General features: G+C 37.3%; 1 long non-coding RNA gene across 2 annotated transcripts in view; it reads right to left on the reverse strand.

Moving 5' to 3' along the window:
- The window catches only part of LOC138151932 (uncharacterized), a 215,631-nt gene that overhangs the window by 6,321 nt on the left and 194,344 nt on the right, over nt 1-14,966 (reverse strand). For both annotated transcript variants that reach the window (XR_011165968.1, XR_011165969.1), the window contains exons 2-3: nt 7,497-7,770; nt 146-251 (exon numbers count right to left, since the gene is read on the reverse strand). This is a non-coding gene — a long non-coding RNA (uncharacterized lncRNA). The remainder of the gene's footprint in view (nt 1-145; nt 252-7,496; nt 7,771-14,966) is intronic.

Here is a 14,966-nt window from a genome sequence, read left to right on the forward strand (position 1 = left end):
ATAACTGGGTGTGTAACCTTGAGCAAGTTACTTAACCCCAATTGCTTTAAAAAAAAAAGATTTATCTCACATCTTACTTTGTGTAGAAGGCTTTCTCCCAGTCGCCCCACCCCATTGCTAATGTCTTTTCTTCTGAGGTACTTACTATCAGCTTTATATATTTCTTGTATGAACATTGTTTCTTGCATGTTGTTCCTGATGGTAGATCTTGTTTTTGCCTTTTGTTGAATCCCCAGCACTTAGTACAATACCTGGAACATAATGAGAGCTTAATGAATACTTGTTAAATGACTAACAACTGAGCCCTTTCTATTTCATGCCCTTCACATTCTACATTTTAAAGACCTATTCCCTCCATGCATTCATTATTCCACACAGTTTGGCCATTTGCTGTTCCCAGAACTTCATATCCCACCTCTGTGTCTTCATAAAGGTTGTCCCCATTGCTTGAAAGGAACTCCCTCATCAGCCATGCTTCTTAGAATTCTTATCTTCCTTCAAGGCTTAATTCAGCTGCCACTTTCTATAGGGAGCCTTTCTGACCCTCTAACTTCATAATAGCTGCTTACCTCTCACATCATTTGCATTGACCTTTATATTTTGTATCACCCAGTAGAATGTAAACTCTTTAAGGACACTTTGCTTATCCTTTTATATGTGTGTATGTATGTATATATGTATGTATAGTGTGTATGGATATATGTAGATAGAGATATATGCATGTGTATGTATATATGCCTATACATATATACGTGCATATACATATATACACACATACAAATATACACAGAGGCATATATACATACACATACATGTATATACACATATAAACACATTTATTGTCCTTGGAAGTCCAGAACTTAACAAAGCTTCTTGCATATACCTGATTCCTAAAGAATGTTGAATTAAAATATATGGTTCTGGCTTAATTCCATAGTTATGTACATACCCAGCAGATTAACTTGTTCAGGATAAGTTTATGTCAGATAACATGTAGCACACTTATACAATCAACCAGTTTTTGTGCCCTCGAAAGGCTTTTTAACCTATATTCTGCTTTCTGCTCATGTTTATAGTGATTCCACTCATATTCTCCTACAGACGGTGGGACCTTCATTGGAAAGGCTGAGGAACTTGGTAGGTAGAATTCCTTATCACTAGGACTATTCAGGCAGGGATAGGATGACTTCTTCATGAAAGCTTCAAGAGACATTCATACATTCATTCATTCATTCATTCAATCAATCAATCAATCAAAATGCAGTTATTAAGTGGCTACTATGCACTAGGCACTAGGCTAGAAAACAAAGGTGAAAATTAATTTCTTCCCCACATTCAAGGAGCTTCTTTTCTACTAGAGGAGATAAGTACATATTTGGACATATATAAAACATGTGTAACATATATGTGTATATGTATACATTATATACAGGATATATTTCATACCTATGTATATGCAAGTTGCATATATATGTACACAACATGCATAGATGTGTACATATATATGTATATAGCATATGCATATATACACCATATATACATGTATGTGGTATACACATACATGAGTGTGTGTGTATTACATATAAGGACTTTTTGAGGTGGAGGCACTAGTAATTGTGGGATCTGGAAAGGCTTCCTATAGCAATTAGTACCTGAGTTGAACTTTGAAGAAAATTAGGGATTATAAGAGGAAGAGGTAAGAAAAGAATACACCATGGGCATGGGGGACAGGCAACCTATGCAAAGCTGTGGAAGTAGGAGGTGGAACTTTTTATGTGAGGAACAGCAAGGAGGACAGACTGGACTGACAAGTGCATGAAAAGAAGAAGCTATGCAAAGGAAGATTGGAAAAGCAGGCTGTAATCCTGTTATGAAGGGCTTTAAATGCCAACCTGAGAAGTTTCAATCTCAGAGGTAGCTGGGAATTACTGGACTTTCTTGAGAAGGGAAGTGACACAGTCAAATATGTGTTTTTAGGAATTTCACTTTGGCAACTCTATGAAGATAGAATTTAAGCTCCTTGAGAACAGGGCCTGTATGGCATATGACACAATGGCCCCTTTATCATCCCCATTCCTTCACTTAATCTCAATCTCTCCCTTTTCACTGGCTCATTTCCTTCTGCCTACAAACATGCAACTGTCTTCTCTATCCTGAAAAAAAACCCTCACTTGATCCTCTCACCCCCACTAACTATGGTCTTATTTCTTTTCTACTCTTTGTAGCTAAGGACCTTGAAAAGCTCATCTATATGTGTGCCTTCATTTTCTCTCCTCTCACTCTTTTCTTAACCCCTTATGACATGGATTACAACAATTATCATTCCACTGAAACTGTTCTCTCCTAAAATACTAATGATCTCTTAGCTACAAATCCAGTGTCCTTTTCTCAGTAATCATTCTCCGTGACCTCTCTCTACCCTTTGACATTGTGGTTCATTCTGTCCTCCTTGATACTCTCTTTCCTCTAGGTTTTAAGTACACCACTCTCTCCTGCTTTTCCTCCTTACCTATATGTCTCTGTCTCCTTTGTGTCTTACCACTCCTTCTCTGTCTCCTTTGATGGATCTTCATCCATATCACACACTCTAACTATAGGTGTCTCTCAGAATTCTGTCCCAGGTCTTCTTTTCTATCTCTCCTACTTCTCAAACTGGAGAATCTATCCATCTTAAATTCAATAGATCTAAAACAGAGCTCATTATCTTTTCCCCTAAACCGTCTTCCCACCCTACTTTCTCTATTACTATAAAAGGCAGCACCATCCTCCCTTTCCCCAGACTCACAACCTAGGAGTAATCCTTTATTCTTACACACACACACACACACACACAAACAAACACACACACACACACACCTTACCATATGCAATCTGTTATCAAGGCCTGTCAATTTCACCTTTGCAACATTTCTCAGTTGTACCCCTTTCTCTCCTCTGACACTGCCACCACTCAGGCACAGGTCCTCATCACCTTACATCTTGAGTAATGCAGTAACATGCTAGTGAGTCTGCCTGCCTCAAGTCTCTCCCCACTCCATTCCATCCTCCATTCAACCACTAAAATGATTTCCCTAAAGTATAGGTTCAATTATTTCAACTTCCTCTCCTCTCATACTCAATAGACTCCAGTAGCTCCCTATAACCACTAGAAACAAATGTAAAATGCTCTGACATTCAAAGCCCTTCATGTCCTAGCCCCCTCTTACCTTTCTAATCTTCTTAGACCTTACTCTCCAACATGATTCTTCAATCCAGTGATACTGGTCTTCTGGCTGCTCAACAAACAAGACACTCCATAACTCAGTTACAAGCATTTTTCCTGATTGTCCCCCAGCCCTCAATGTTCTTCCTCCTCTGCTCCAACTACTGACCTACCTGGCTTCCTTTAAGTAACAAATAAAATTCCAGGTTTTACAGGAAACCTTTGTCATTCCCTCTTAATTCCAGTGCTTTTATACACACTCACACACACGCACATACACATACATATATATATGGGTATGTGTATGTATATGTATGTGTATATTTTTTTTGCTTGTTGTTTCCTTCATTGAAAGCTTCTTGAGATCAGGGATTATCTTTTGCATCTTCTTCTATCCTTAGCATTTATTACAGTGCCTAGAACATAATAGGCACTTAATAGTGTTTATTGATTGATTGAACAGTTAGAGAGTTTACTGTGAACACAGGAAGACCCCAGTTCAAGCCCTACCTTCGACATATATGGGCTGTATAATCCTGGGCAAGTCATTTAGCTTTCAGTGAATGTCTAGGTAACTCTGTAGGACTATAAATTGTAAAGGAGAGGTTGACTTTCTTTGGCAGAATGGATCTCCTTCTCAAGGAATTCCCTCTATCAATGAAATAATAAGTGTACTCTCTATCACTACTACTTGGCACATAGTGGGCACTTAATAAATGCTTATTTATTTATTGATAGATTAGAGAAGAGAAAGATGCAATGCATGAAGACCAATTAGGAGGCGTAGTCTGGATAAGAGGTGATAAATTCCTAAACTAGGGCTGGTGGCCATAAGAATGAAGAGAAAGGGAGAAGTGTAAGACATGTTGTATAGGCAAGGGAATCCAACAAGATGAGCTCTCAGGTCCCTTATGACGCTATTTGTTTGTTTTCTCTTGTCTTATTTTAATTTGAAAGCACAGTCAGAAGAGTCCATCCAAGACCAGAAAATGGAATTGCAGCTGTGAGATTTCCATTTCTGATCCATAAAGTGGAGATAGAAATAACATATGCGTGACCTAACTTCCTAGGTATTCTGCAGATCATCTCATGAAGAACTGGAAAACAATATGAACCTTGTCAATTCAGCCTGGAAGTCTGGAAATACTCTAGTATTTTTAAGAAATTTTATTTTCTGAGGAGAGAAAAAAAATTGTCCAGTGACTGAGACACCACAGCGAATGTTTGGGATGAAGAGCCCAAGGGCATTTCACATCTCCAACTATTTCTGAAATGTTTTCAGTTTAACAAAACCTCAAACACATTTTGCAAAGCTCTTCCTCTACTCTCCCCACAACTTTTTAAACTGACACGCAAACCAAGGGAAAATCTACTCCATATGTCTCTGATTCACACTTAACTCACAAAAAAGCTTGGGGAGAGCTATTTGCCATTCATGACACATCAGAATTCAGGGTCAGGTTACCCCAGGTCCTCGAGGATTTCTTATGACAGTCTGTGCAGGGCATCTATCCAGAGAGAAAAAGGAAAAAGAAAACACCAATATCCTTCCCTGACCCTATACCTTGTAGACCCTAGAAAGTAATGTTGACGCATCTTCCCACTGCTGTAGAGGCAAGAGGAGGAGTGTCAATAGTCCATTAGGCAATCTAGAAACTAACTAGGATGACAACATAAAAGGGTAGTTTTGGTAAGAAATCGACAGGAAAAGGAGGTGAAAATCAATCTGTCAATAAGTATTTATTAAGCCCCCATTATGTACAAGGCACTGAGGACAAAGGACTTTTAACTGTTGGGTATGGAGAGGAGATCCAGGAAAGTTTCCACATTTGAAAGATTCTACCTGCTTTGATGAATTATGGCTTATATTCCCATCTCTAGGGGAATAATCACCTGAGTCTTTGCAGGTTTACAATGTGACACAGTTTGTAATAAAATCAATAAGATCACCACCACTAGGAAGGAAAGGTTCCTTATTGCATAGAGGGAGGGGCTAGTGTTATTTCTCCTTCTGGAAACTGTCCTGTGTTTTAAAACCCAAGAGCATCATGATTTTGTAATAGCTTCTGGAAATAAAGTAGTAGAGAGAAGAAAAAATGTTCTCATAATTAATTTCTAAAACACTCGTCAACTGCTATTGACAGCTTCAAAGGATTAATTTGAAAATGTATTTGTGCTGATGGCAAGAAAGCTGGCATGTTTCAAACTCTGTAATTAGCATGACTCAGTTGTTTTTCTTGCTGTCAGGAGAACTGTTGAAATGTGTTTCTTTTTTTTCCACTCCATATAATTATTCTCTGTGAAAGAATAGGGCAGAATTCTTGGTGTATAGAACTGCCCAACCTAGCAGATCTGGGGAGAATCTGAAGCAGAAATGTGTGATGGTCAAGCTGGATCCAGAGATTATACTCAGAAACAGACTGAAACATTGTCCATCCAAGAAGTATGAGAGAATAAATGAGATTGGAGCAGAAGAGGAAGGAGCCAATATTCTTTCCAGAACTTAGAAATGAAAAATGAAGAGGGACATATTTGTTCAAATTTGTTGGTATAGTGCTAAACCCCTGGTAACAATGAAAACTTCCTAAAAATGGGTAAGCTGCTGTACACTAGGCTTATAAATTCACATTAATTGTGCTTCATACTCCACTAGCATAGTCATATTTCCCTAAGGGATATGAGACTGAGGAACAAAGTGTGCATATCTCTGAGCACAGGCTGTGATATTCCACTGGGCCTAAACTTTGAAAGGCTCCAAGACACTGCAAGAAGGTTTTACTCACTGGGGAAGTCACTACCCACATAATTTTTCTAATTCATTCAGAAACCTGGACTCCACACATTAAATTTAAAGAATTGCAGATGATTGGATTTAGCATCTAGTTAAGTTTTCCTTGAATCCTTATATCTTTCAACTACCATCAGCCTAAATGATATGGACCCATCTCTGATATTGACTAGCTGTGGGACTGTCAGTCAATGTCCCCGATATCTGTAAGATAAGGGTGCTAATATTTATAATAGTTACCAATACCACAGAGTCATTATGAGCAAAGTGTTGTCCAAATGTGAGTTATTAACAATAACGAGGATCTTCTCCCCCAGACTTTTCCTCTCTCATCTACACTGTGTTTGATGTTTAGACAATGATTTCCAAAGTTTTATTCATCAAAAATTCTAAGCAAAGTAGACTTGTTCTAAAAGCCTATCTTCCACAAAGATGAAATGGGAGATTATCTACATGGTACATTGACTAGGTAGCATAATGAAGTGTTGGATTGGATGTCAAGAAGACCCAAATTGTGTGACCTAGGGGAAGTCAATTACCATCCTTCAGCTTCAGTTCCCTCATTTGAAAAAAGCAGCTAATAATACATATATACTTCACAAGGTTGTTATGAGACTTAAAAAAAACATTTAAAAAGCTTTGCAGATCTTAAAAGTGCTACATAAATGATAGCTGTTATTATTAACTACACGGCACAGAGATAATGTATTAATATGAAGAATAAGAAATTCATTTTTGAACATGACCAATATGGATCATTGTTTACCATACTTATATGATACAGAGCTCTCTTCCCCCCCATCTTTCTCTCTCTCTCTCTCTCTCTCTCTCTTTCTCTCTCTCTCTCTCTCTCTCTCTCTCTCTCTCCCTTTTTTCCTTCCTTTTCAGTTGGTAGGGAGAAATGGAAGAAAAAAATAAATGTTTAATAATTGAAAAAATTAAATTAAAATCATCATTATTATTAATGTTACCACAACCAAAGTCAGGGCTTCATTTTCTCTTGATATTCTGTTAGGATAATCTATTATGATTACCTCCAACTAATTGGTCTCCCCACCACCAGGCTTACTCCCCTTCAATAAATTTTCTACATAGCTACCAAGTTGATATACCTAAACATGGCTCTGACTACTATTCAACAATCTTTAGTTGTTCCCTATCATTTCTAAGACAAAATGCAAAATCCTCAACTGGGCATTTAAAACATTTCACCACACAACTCTTTCCAGTCTTATTTTCTATTATCCCACTTCTTGTCCTCTCATGCACACTGTATACCAATCAAATTGGCCCATGAGATCTTTCTTGTATGTAGCATTCCATTCCCATTTCATTGCCTTTTTGTTCAATGGTCCTTTGTGCATGGAATGTGCTGCTTCCTCACCTTCATCTCCCAGAACTTACACTATAGCTGAGGAGCCATGCTGACACATGGCTTTTCCTGATCACCCCAGTTGGCTTGTTGTTGCTTTGTTATTACCTTGCATACACATTGTGTTTCCTTACCTGTGAACCTGCTGTTGCCCTCCTCATCCCAACTTCCACCCCCAGTAGGAGGTGAGGTCTTTGAGGGTAGACCTTGTTTCATTTTCGCATCTTTGTCCTTAGCATCTCTCATGGTGTGTTTCAGAAAATAAGGGCTTAATACAGTAAGTTTTTATTAAATTGAATTGAACTGGTCCCATTATTTTCCCTAAATACTTTACTTATTCTTGAATTTTCACCTGCAGCTTCATTCTTCTAGCTTCAGGCTTCTATAGCTGTTAAAATATGAATGCCCCTGTAAAAGGAATGAGAGTTAAGCTGTTGTTAGTCCAGAGCACCATAGGATTTTAAATCTTTTCTCAGGGACAGGTTTAGTTAGGAACCAGGGGAAAAGTATCAGGATATTATAATTTTGTGATGTTAAAAAAATGGAGAGAAAAAATAAATCCATAACAATAAATGCAACTTTTGCCAGTGTGGAACTTTTTCTCATCAGACTCATTTTCTTATGAAGCATCTCCCCCCTCACACATAGCAGATGAGAGAAATAAACCAAAAATTAGGGAAATGACTTCCTAACAGTCATGTAACTTGTTTGATTAGAACCAAGGTCATCATCCCTTTTCTATCTTGGGGCACTTTGTTTTAGGAAATAAGTTTGACCAATTCTGTATGGATTTTTGAATCAAATATCTGAGGAAATTCTGTGTTGCATACCTTCTCTACATCAAGTTCTAAGAGTTATATTTATTTCATAATCAATGCCTGGAATATAGTTGGTGCTTAATAAATACTTCTTGATTGATATTGATATAGAAGGCTTACCAGGATCAGCACAGAAATCAATAGAATAGATTTAGGAAGGATATAAGAGGCCATCAGGTTTAACTCTTTATTTTGTAGATCTTTGCAGGCACAATTTGAATGTCATCAAAATTTAAAGTTGACCTCATTCACATATAGCCAAGGTGGGAGCAATTTCCTCTCTCTCCCTGCTACTGGCCCATTTTCCTTGATGATTCTCATTCTGGGTTCTAAGGCAATCAAGGGATATGTCAATTATTCAGAAGCCAAATGTGACACAATGAAAAGAGTGATGAACCTGGAATCAGAGCAGCTGGACTTAAATCCTGGCACTGCTACTTGTTTCCTATGTGTGTTTGGACAGATCACTTAACTTCTCTAAGCGTTCAGCATTCTTATTCATAAATGTGGAGGATATAGTCCAAGGTCCCTTCCAACTCAAAATCCATGATCCCATGCTCTCAAAGTATAAAGCTCTTTGCACACCCCAGTACTTTCAAGATCCTCAGCTGAGGCTGTTTCTTGTGAAGTTCATCTGTTTTTTAGTCAACTCTCAAAGCATATTCCCATTCCTCCCATGCAAGTTTTGCTACACAGTTTTATTATTCCCCTATTCAATTTCTTATGGCCCCCATTTCCTCACTCCTACTCCCAAGCTCACTTTTCTACAAGAACTGGTCTGGTTCTCCCTCTAAACAAGAGTGCTTGTATTACCTGGATCCCTAAATATTAGCTAGAGAATGTCAACTCTGTCATGTACAGTCTGGAATTGAAAACTTAGGAAGCCCTCTTAACCAGTGGCACAAAATATCTATTCTAGAGGAAGGCTCACTCAGAGGATTTAGCCTTGACATGATTCCTTGTAAAAAAAAAAAAAAACAACTTGTTTTTTGAGAGACAGTTCATTAGGTGTGCTAACCAATCATTCTTTTCTCTAGATTTTTATTCTCTTGTACTGGACTGTTAGATGACCAAAACTTTATGAACTACATTGTACGAGCTCCTCATATAAGTGGTTTTGTTAATACCCTCAGATTTTTGAGCAGGTCAACATGAGCCCTTCCTCTGAAGAATGTGTATCTTTTCAAAACATCATTTATAAACAGAGCTAACATGGAAATATGTTTTGCATGAGCTCACATGTATAATGGATATTGTATTGTTTTTCTTCTCAATGCATGGGGGAGGGTGGGAGGGAGGGAGAGAAAGAATTTGGAAATGAAAACAAAAATTTTAAAAAGATAATTTATAAAATGTTTTTATCCATTACAGTACTCAATCTCATTACTGTAAGGCTCTGCATTAAAAATTCCACCTATGATTCAAAGCTAGAAATATTTATCTTTCCAGATGAACTTGTTTCTTCTTCAATCAGCCAGAGAGAATTATATAACTCAACATGTTTCCACCTTCCTCTTAACTACCAAGAAGTTTTTTTTTTGCTTTTTTTTTGGAAGGCTATTGGGGTTAAGTAACTTGCCCAAGGTTACACCACTAGTTGTTTTGTGTGGGTGTTAAGCATCTAAGGCCTGAACCGAACTCAGGTCCTCTCGACTCCAGGGCCGGCGCTTTACTCACTGTGCCACCTAGCTGCCCCAACTACCAAGAAGTTTAAAGATAAACTCAGTTCTCAAATAGAGATTAACTCACCACAGGTGCCTGGTGTATCTATTTATCTATTTCTTTTAGCTAGTTTTGGGTTCCTATAATCATCCTGTTTTATATGCACTGTCATTTTGAAAGTCTCCTCACATCCTTTGGACAGTATCATATTTATGAAATCATAAGTCTAAAGGAAGTTTTTATTTTCTTTGACTTTTGAAAATATCATGCATAGAAAAAAATATTATGCTTTAATAATATTTTTTTCTGAAACTGATCATTTACCAAGTCAGAGAGGAGTGGCAGCCTTTGCTCCATCTCAGAGTAAATGGTAAATAACTCTGTATCTTTGAAGATCTCTCCCAGGTCCCCCCCCACACCCCATTACTAATCTTCCATATTCACAAATTTGGCAAAGAACTTTTTAAAAAATTTCACAATAATCTCATTATGTATTCAACTCAATGCAATTAGTCTCACTGTACAGATGGGGGAGCTGAGATTTGGTGAGTCACTCATAGTCTTAGAGTTAGTAAGGGATAGATAGTGTGACTTCCACAAAGAAGAAATGAATCATGCCTTTTCATGTGAGATTTCATGTTTGCTATTTGTCCTCAGTTACTATGAGAAGAATAATTTGATACTATAGATAGCTTTATGGTACGTGAATTTTCCTTTTGCATAGTTTTCTAGAAATAATTTTAGATAAAAAAAGTTGAATAGGTATACATGAGTCCTTACCTTAAAAATTTTATTCATCTTTCTAAAAATATCATGTCAAAATATTTCTGTTCTTGACAGGAAACAAAATAAAAATAATTCCTAAGAGAAAATAAATAAAACTTTTCCCCCAGAATTTTTTCTTCAAGGCTTTAACATCTCTGATCAATCATGGCTCATAGTCAGGAGATAGTGAAGGAATATTAAAGACTACTTTTATTTGATTCACAGTTACCATAGTTTTGAGACAAATCATGACTTTACTAGTTCAGTTTTATTTAGAAAATGAATTTTAATTAACAATACAATATAGATATAATACATAGATAAGAAATGTGTATGTGTGCATGTATGTGCATGTGTGCATGCATATGCGTGCCCTTGTGTGTGTGTGTGTGTGTGTGTGTGTATGTGTGCACTCCTTCCCCCATCCTCTACCTCAGGTACTCAGATAGTCAACCTCTGAAAGAGAATGAGGGAGAAGTGAGCAGATAAATAGACAGAGACAAAGGAAGATACAGAGACAAAGAGAGACAGAGAGACATACAGAGAAGCATAGAGAGAAAAAAGACAATGAGTCCCAGAGACTTAGAGAGTGAGAGGCAGAGGTTTAGTAAGAGTAAGCAACAAATCAAATCTGACAGTATGTGCAAAGCTCTACAGTCATAGTTTCCAACTGCTAAAAAAGAAGGGAGAAAATCACATTTTCTCATGGTTGGTTTTTTTTAGTACATGCTTAAGTCTTTATAACTGTACAGTGTCCACCTTTATTATTTTTCATTCTTTCCAAAAAAGATATTTTAATGAAAAAGGTATATCTAAATCAGATTGTTTTCTATGGAATTCACCACCTAAAAGAATCCTATAATGACCTACTTTGCAAGGTGAAGAGTCTTATAATGAAGATCTTTGATTTTTAAAATTCATTTATTATATAAACACATTATCAAGTATTGAATTTACTTAAAGTGAGGAGAACCTTTAATTTCAGAGTAGCAATACCCTGAATTTCAGTCTCCCAGAGTTGTCAATTTTATCTCCACCTTAGTCTTCTAGGTATGCGCTTGTGATTTTGGGTGTGTTTTACTCTACTACTATCAACTTAAGACCCATTCTTGTGGGTTCCTCCCCCCCCCCCATCTCTTTACTGTACACTGAACTGCTTTTATTTATTATGCTGCTTCCATTTAACCAGCTAACATAAGTTAGTTTTTACCAAGGGATATTTACTTCAGCTAGGTTTCAAAGTGGATAGAATCCCAGACCTGGAGTCAGGAAGACTTGTCTTTGTGGGCTCAAATCCAACCTCAGACAATTACTATCTGTATGACCCTGGACAAGTCACTTAAGCCAGTTTTCTTCAGTTTCCTCATCTGTAAAATGAACTGGAGAAGGAAATGGCAAACCACTCTAGTATATTTGAAAAAACAAAAAACAAAATGGGGTCACAATGAGTCTAATAAAATTTTTAAAAAGACTGACAATTTACTTCAATGCTTTAGCAAGGAGAGAAGTACCTATATTTCCTCCCAACACCCACAGGACCCCTTATGTCCCTGAGGAGAGTTGGCTCAAACTTAACATAGTTTATCTATAGCATTGGTCCCACTGAGTTCGCTTCCAAATGTGGCATCTCTTCTATTGTTGAAGTGGATGAGACATTTGGACTTGTCCTTCCTACCAGTCAGCGTATAGAGATCTCAACATGAACTGTTCTCCCAGACTTCTGGTGTCTCTCTCTCTTGAATTTTCAAAACTCACATTATCATAACTACCACCAATTTTCTTCACCTAAAGAAGGAAATAACAACCTCAGAGCACAGAGACCATATTCATGGTCCCCATATTGCCCTCAGATGCAGAAAGCCTCTCCACTTACCCCATTATCTCTCTCACCTGAATGCAGACAGGCAGGAAAGGGTAAGAGCAAGAGCTAGGCCCTGACTGGTAGCTGTTAGATTGCATCCCTAGCTCTGTCTACATAGCCAGCCAATAGGTTTTATCTTCATCATGTGGCTAGAAGAACAGAGTGAGATTCAGAATGACTGCACATTTTCCAAATAGGGGAGCAGTTGAATAGACTTAATGAAATAGAGAACACTCTAGCACTCCTGATATAACTCCTGATAAAACAGAAGAGAATAGAAATACTGAAGTATCTCCTGTGATGACATTCAGAACCAACTGGTTTAGAGTGAACTTGGAAGTGGTTTCATCAACTGACCCAGAGAGTAGTCAGAAATTTGATGTTAACTTGGGAGGAGCTCTCCAGTTGTGTGCTTCAGGGATCTGTGTGTCTCCTTGCGTCATATAACATTTTAAATCAATGTTCAGATAAGACATAGTTAGCAAAACTATCAAACTTTTAGATGATATATTATTGGGAGGAAATTAACACACTCAAAAATGTAGTAAGAGTTTTCAAAGGTCTTGACACACCAAACAATTGTTATGGTGCCAGAAAGATGAAATGGAAAGGGACAAATTCAAAGTCTGAAACTTGGATTTGAAAAGCTTGACTCTAAAACAATCATCAATAAATAAATGTTTATTAACTGCTTACCATGTGCCAGGGTCTGTGCTAGATGGAGAAGGTGAGGATAGCATGGTGAGACACATGTTCGAAGAAAGTGTGAGATTGTTAGTGAATTGCAAACCGAATATAAGGCAGCACTTTGATATGGGAGACCAAGAAGCTTAAAAGAATAAGTTGAGAGACATTTGAAAGACTAAGGACATGACAATTCTACTGCATTCTGCCATAATCAAACTAAATCTGAAGTCTAATATTTTATTTTTCCACAAGATTTTGACAAATAATTTTCTGAATTCTTGTTAACTATTTCTACAATTTTCTCCAGATTATACCAGACTAATAACCCTGTCAAAAGAGGAAATAAGGTGAGTCTGGAGTGATCTGTTCTTGATGAAGTCATGTAGCTTTTTCTTGTTCACTGCTTCCTTACTCATTAACTATCCCTTTGTTATGACATTCTTGAAATTTTCAAGGAATTAAAGCCAAATTAAAATATATTTACAATCTCCATTCTCCTCACATCTTTAAAACTGCAGCATTTTCCCATTTTCTCTGAGGATTTCCTTTGTTTAATTTGTGTCCTTTGGTGCCAAGTCCAACATAATAGAAAGTCAATTAGACTAAAGATGGGGTATCTTCCCAGCTCTGCCACTGTCTGAGTCTAGGAGTGAGGTCTTGGGAAAGCTGCTGTGCTCCTTCTTTTTTTGAATTAAATTTTATAGTTTTTTTTAGTTTACATCATTCATTTCCACAAGATTTTGAGTTACAAATTTTCTCCCTGTCTTTCCACTACCCAACCACCTCAAAAGAGTAATCCCCACTGTATACCCCCTCTCCCAATCTGCTCTCTCCTATATGCTTCCCCGTTCCCCCTTCTGACTTTCCAGTAAGGCAAGATGGATTTCTATGCCCCAGTGCCTGTATATCTTATTTCCCAGATACATGTAAAATATAAATATTTAAACATCTGATTTTAAAACTTTCAATTCTAGATTCTTTACCTTCCTCCCTCATCACCCACCCTTATTGGGAAGATAAGCACTTCAATACAGGTTGTACATGTGTAGCTATGCAAAACATTTTCATAGTGGATATATTGTGGAAAACTGACTGTATTTCCCTCCATAGTATCCTGATCCCCACTTGTTCTATTCTCTACTTTGACCCTGTCCCTTTTCAAAAGTGTGTGCTCCCAACTTCCCTACCCTCCAACCTGCCCTCCCTTCCATCATCCCCACTCTCATCCCCTTCCCCTTACTCTCCTATAGGGTGAGATACCTTATTTAGTGTGTCTGTCATTCCCTCCCTAAGCCAAATTCAATGGGAGTAAGGTTGACTCATTCCCTTTTGCCTTACTGTTCTTCCCCTCCATTGTAACAGTTTTCCCTTGTCTCTTTTATATGAGATAATTTTCCCCATTCTGTCTCTCCCCATCTCCTCTCATTATGTTCCTCTCTCACCTCTCAATTTCACCTTTTAAGTATCATCCCTTCCTATTCAATTGGTCCTGTGCCCTCTATCTATGTATACCTGTACACATATACACACACACTCACATAGGTATTCATATGCTGTTATACCTTCCTATATAGACATATATGTATGTATACATACATATATATTTATATTCCCTTCAACCATTCTCATACTGAGAAAAGTTTCATAACTTACAATTATCATTTTTCCATGTAAGAATGTAAATAGTTTGACTTCAATAAGTTCCTTATGATTTCTTTTCCCTGTTTACCTTCTCATGCTTTTCTTGCTTCTTGTATCTGAATGTCAAATTTTCTATTCAATTCTGGTTTTTTCAGCAAGAATGCTTGAAA

The sequence above is a fragment of the Petaurus breviceps genome, unplaced genomic scaffold (assembly GCF_028583685.1).
Source record: "Petaurus breviceps papuanus isolate PSGF00001 unplaced genomic scaffold, PetGlider_PUasm1.0 90919, whole genome shotgun sequence".
Lineage (NCBI taxonomy): Eukaryota > Metazoa > Chordata > Mammalia > Diprotodontia > Petauridae > Petaurus > Petaurus breviceps.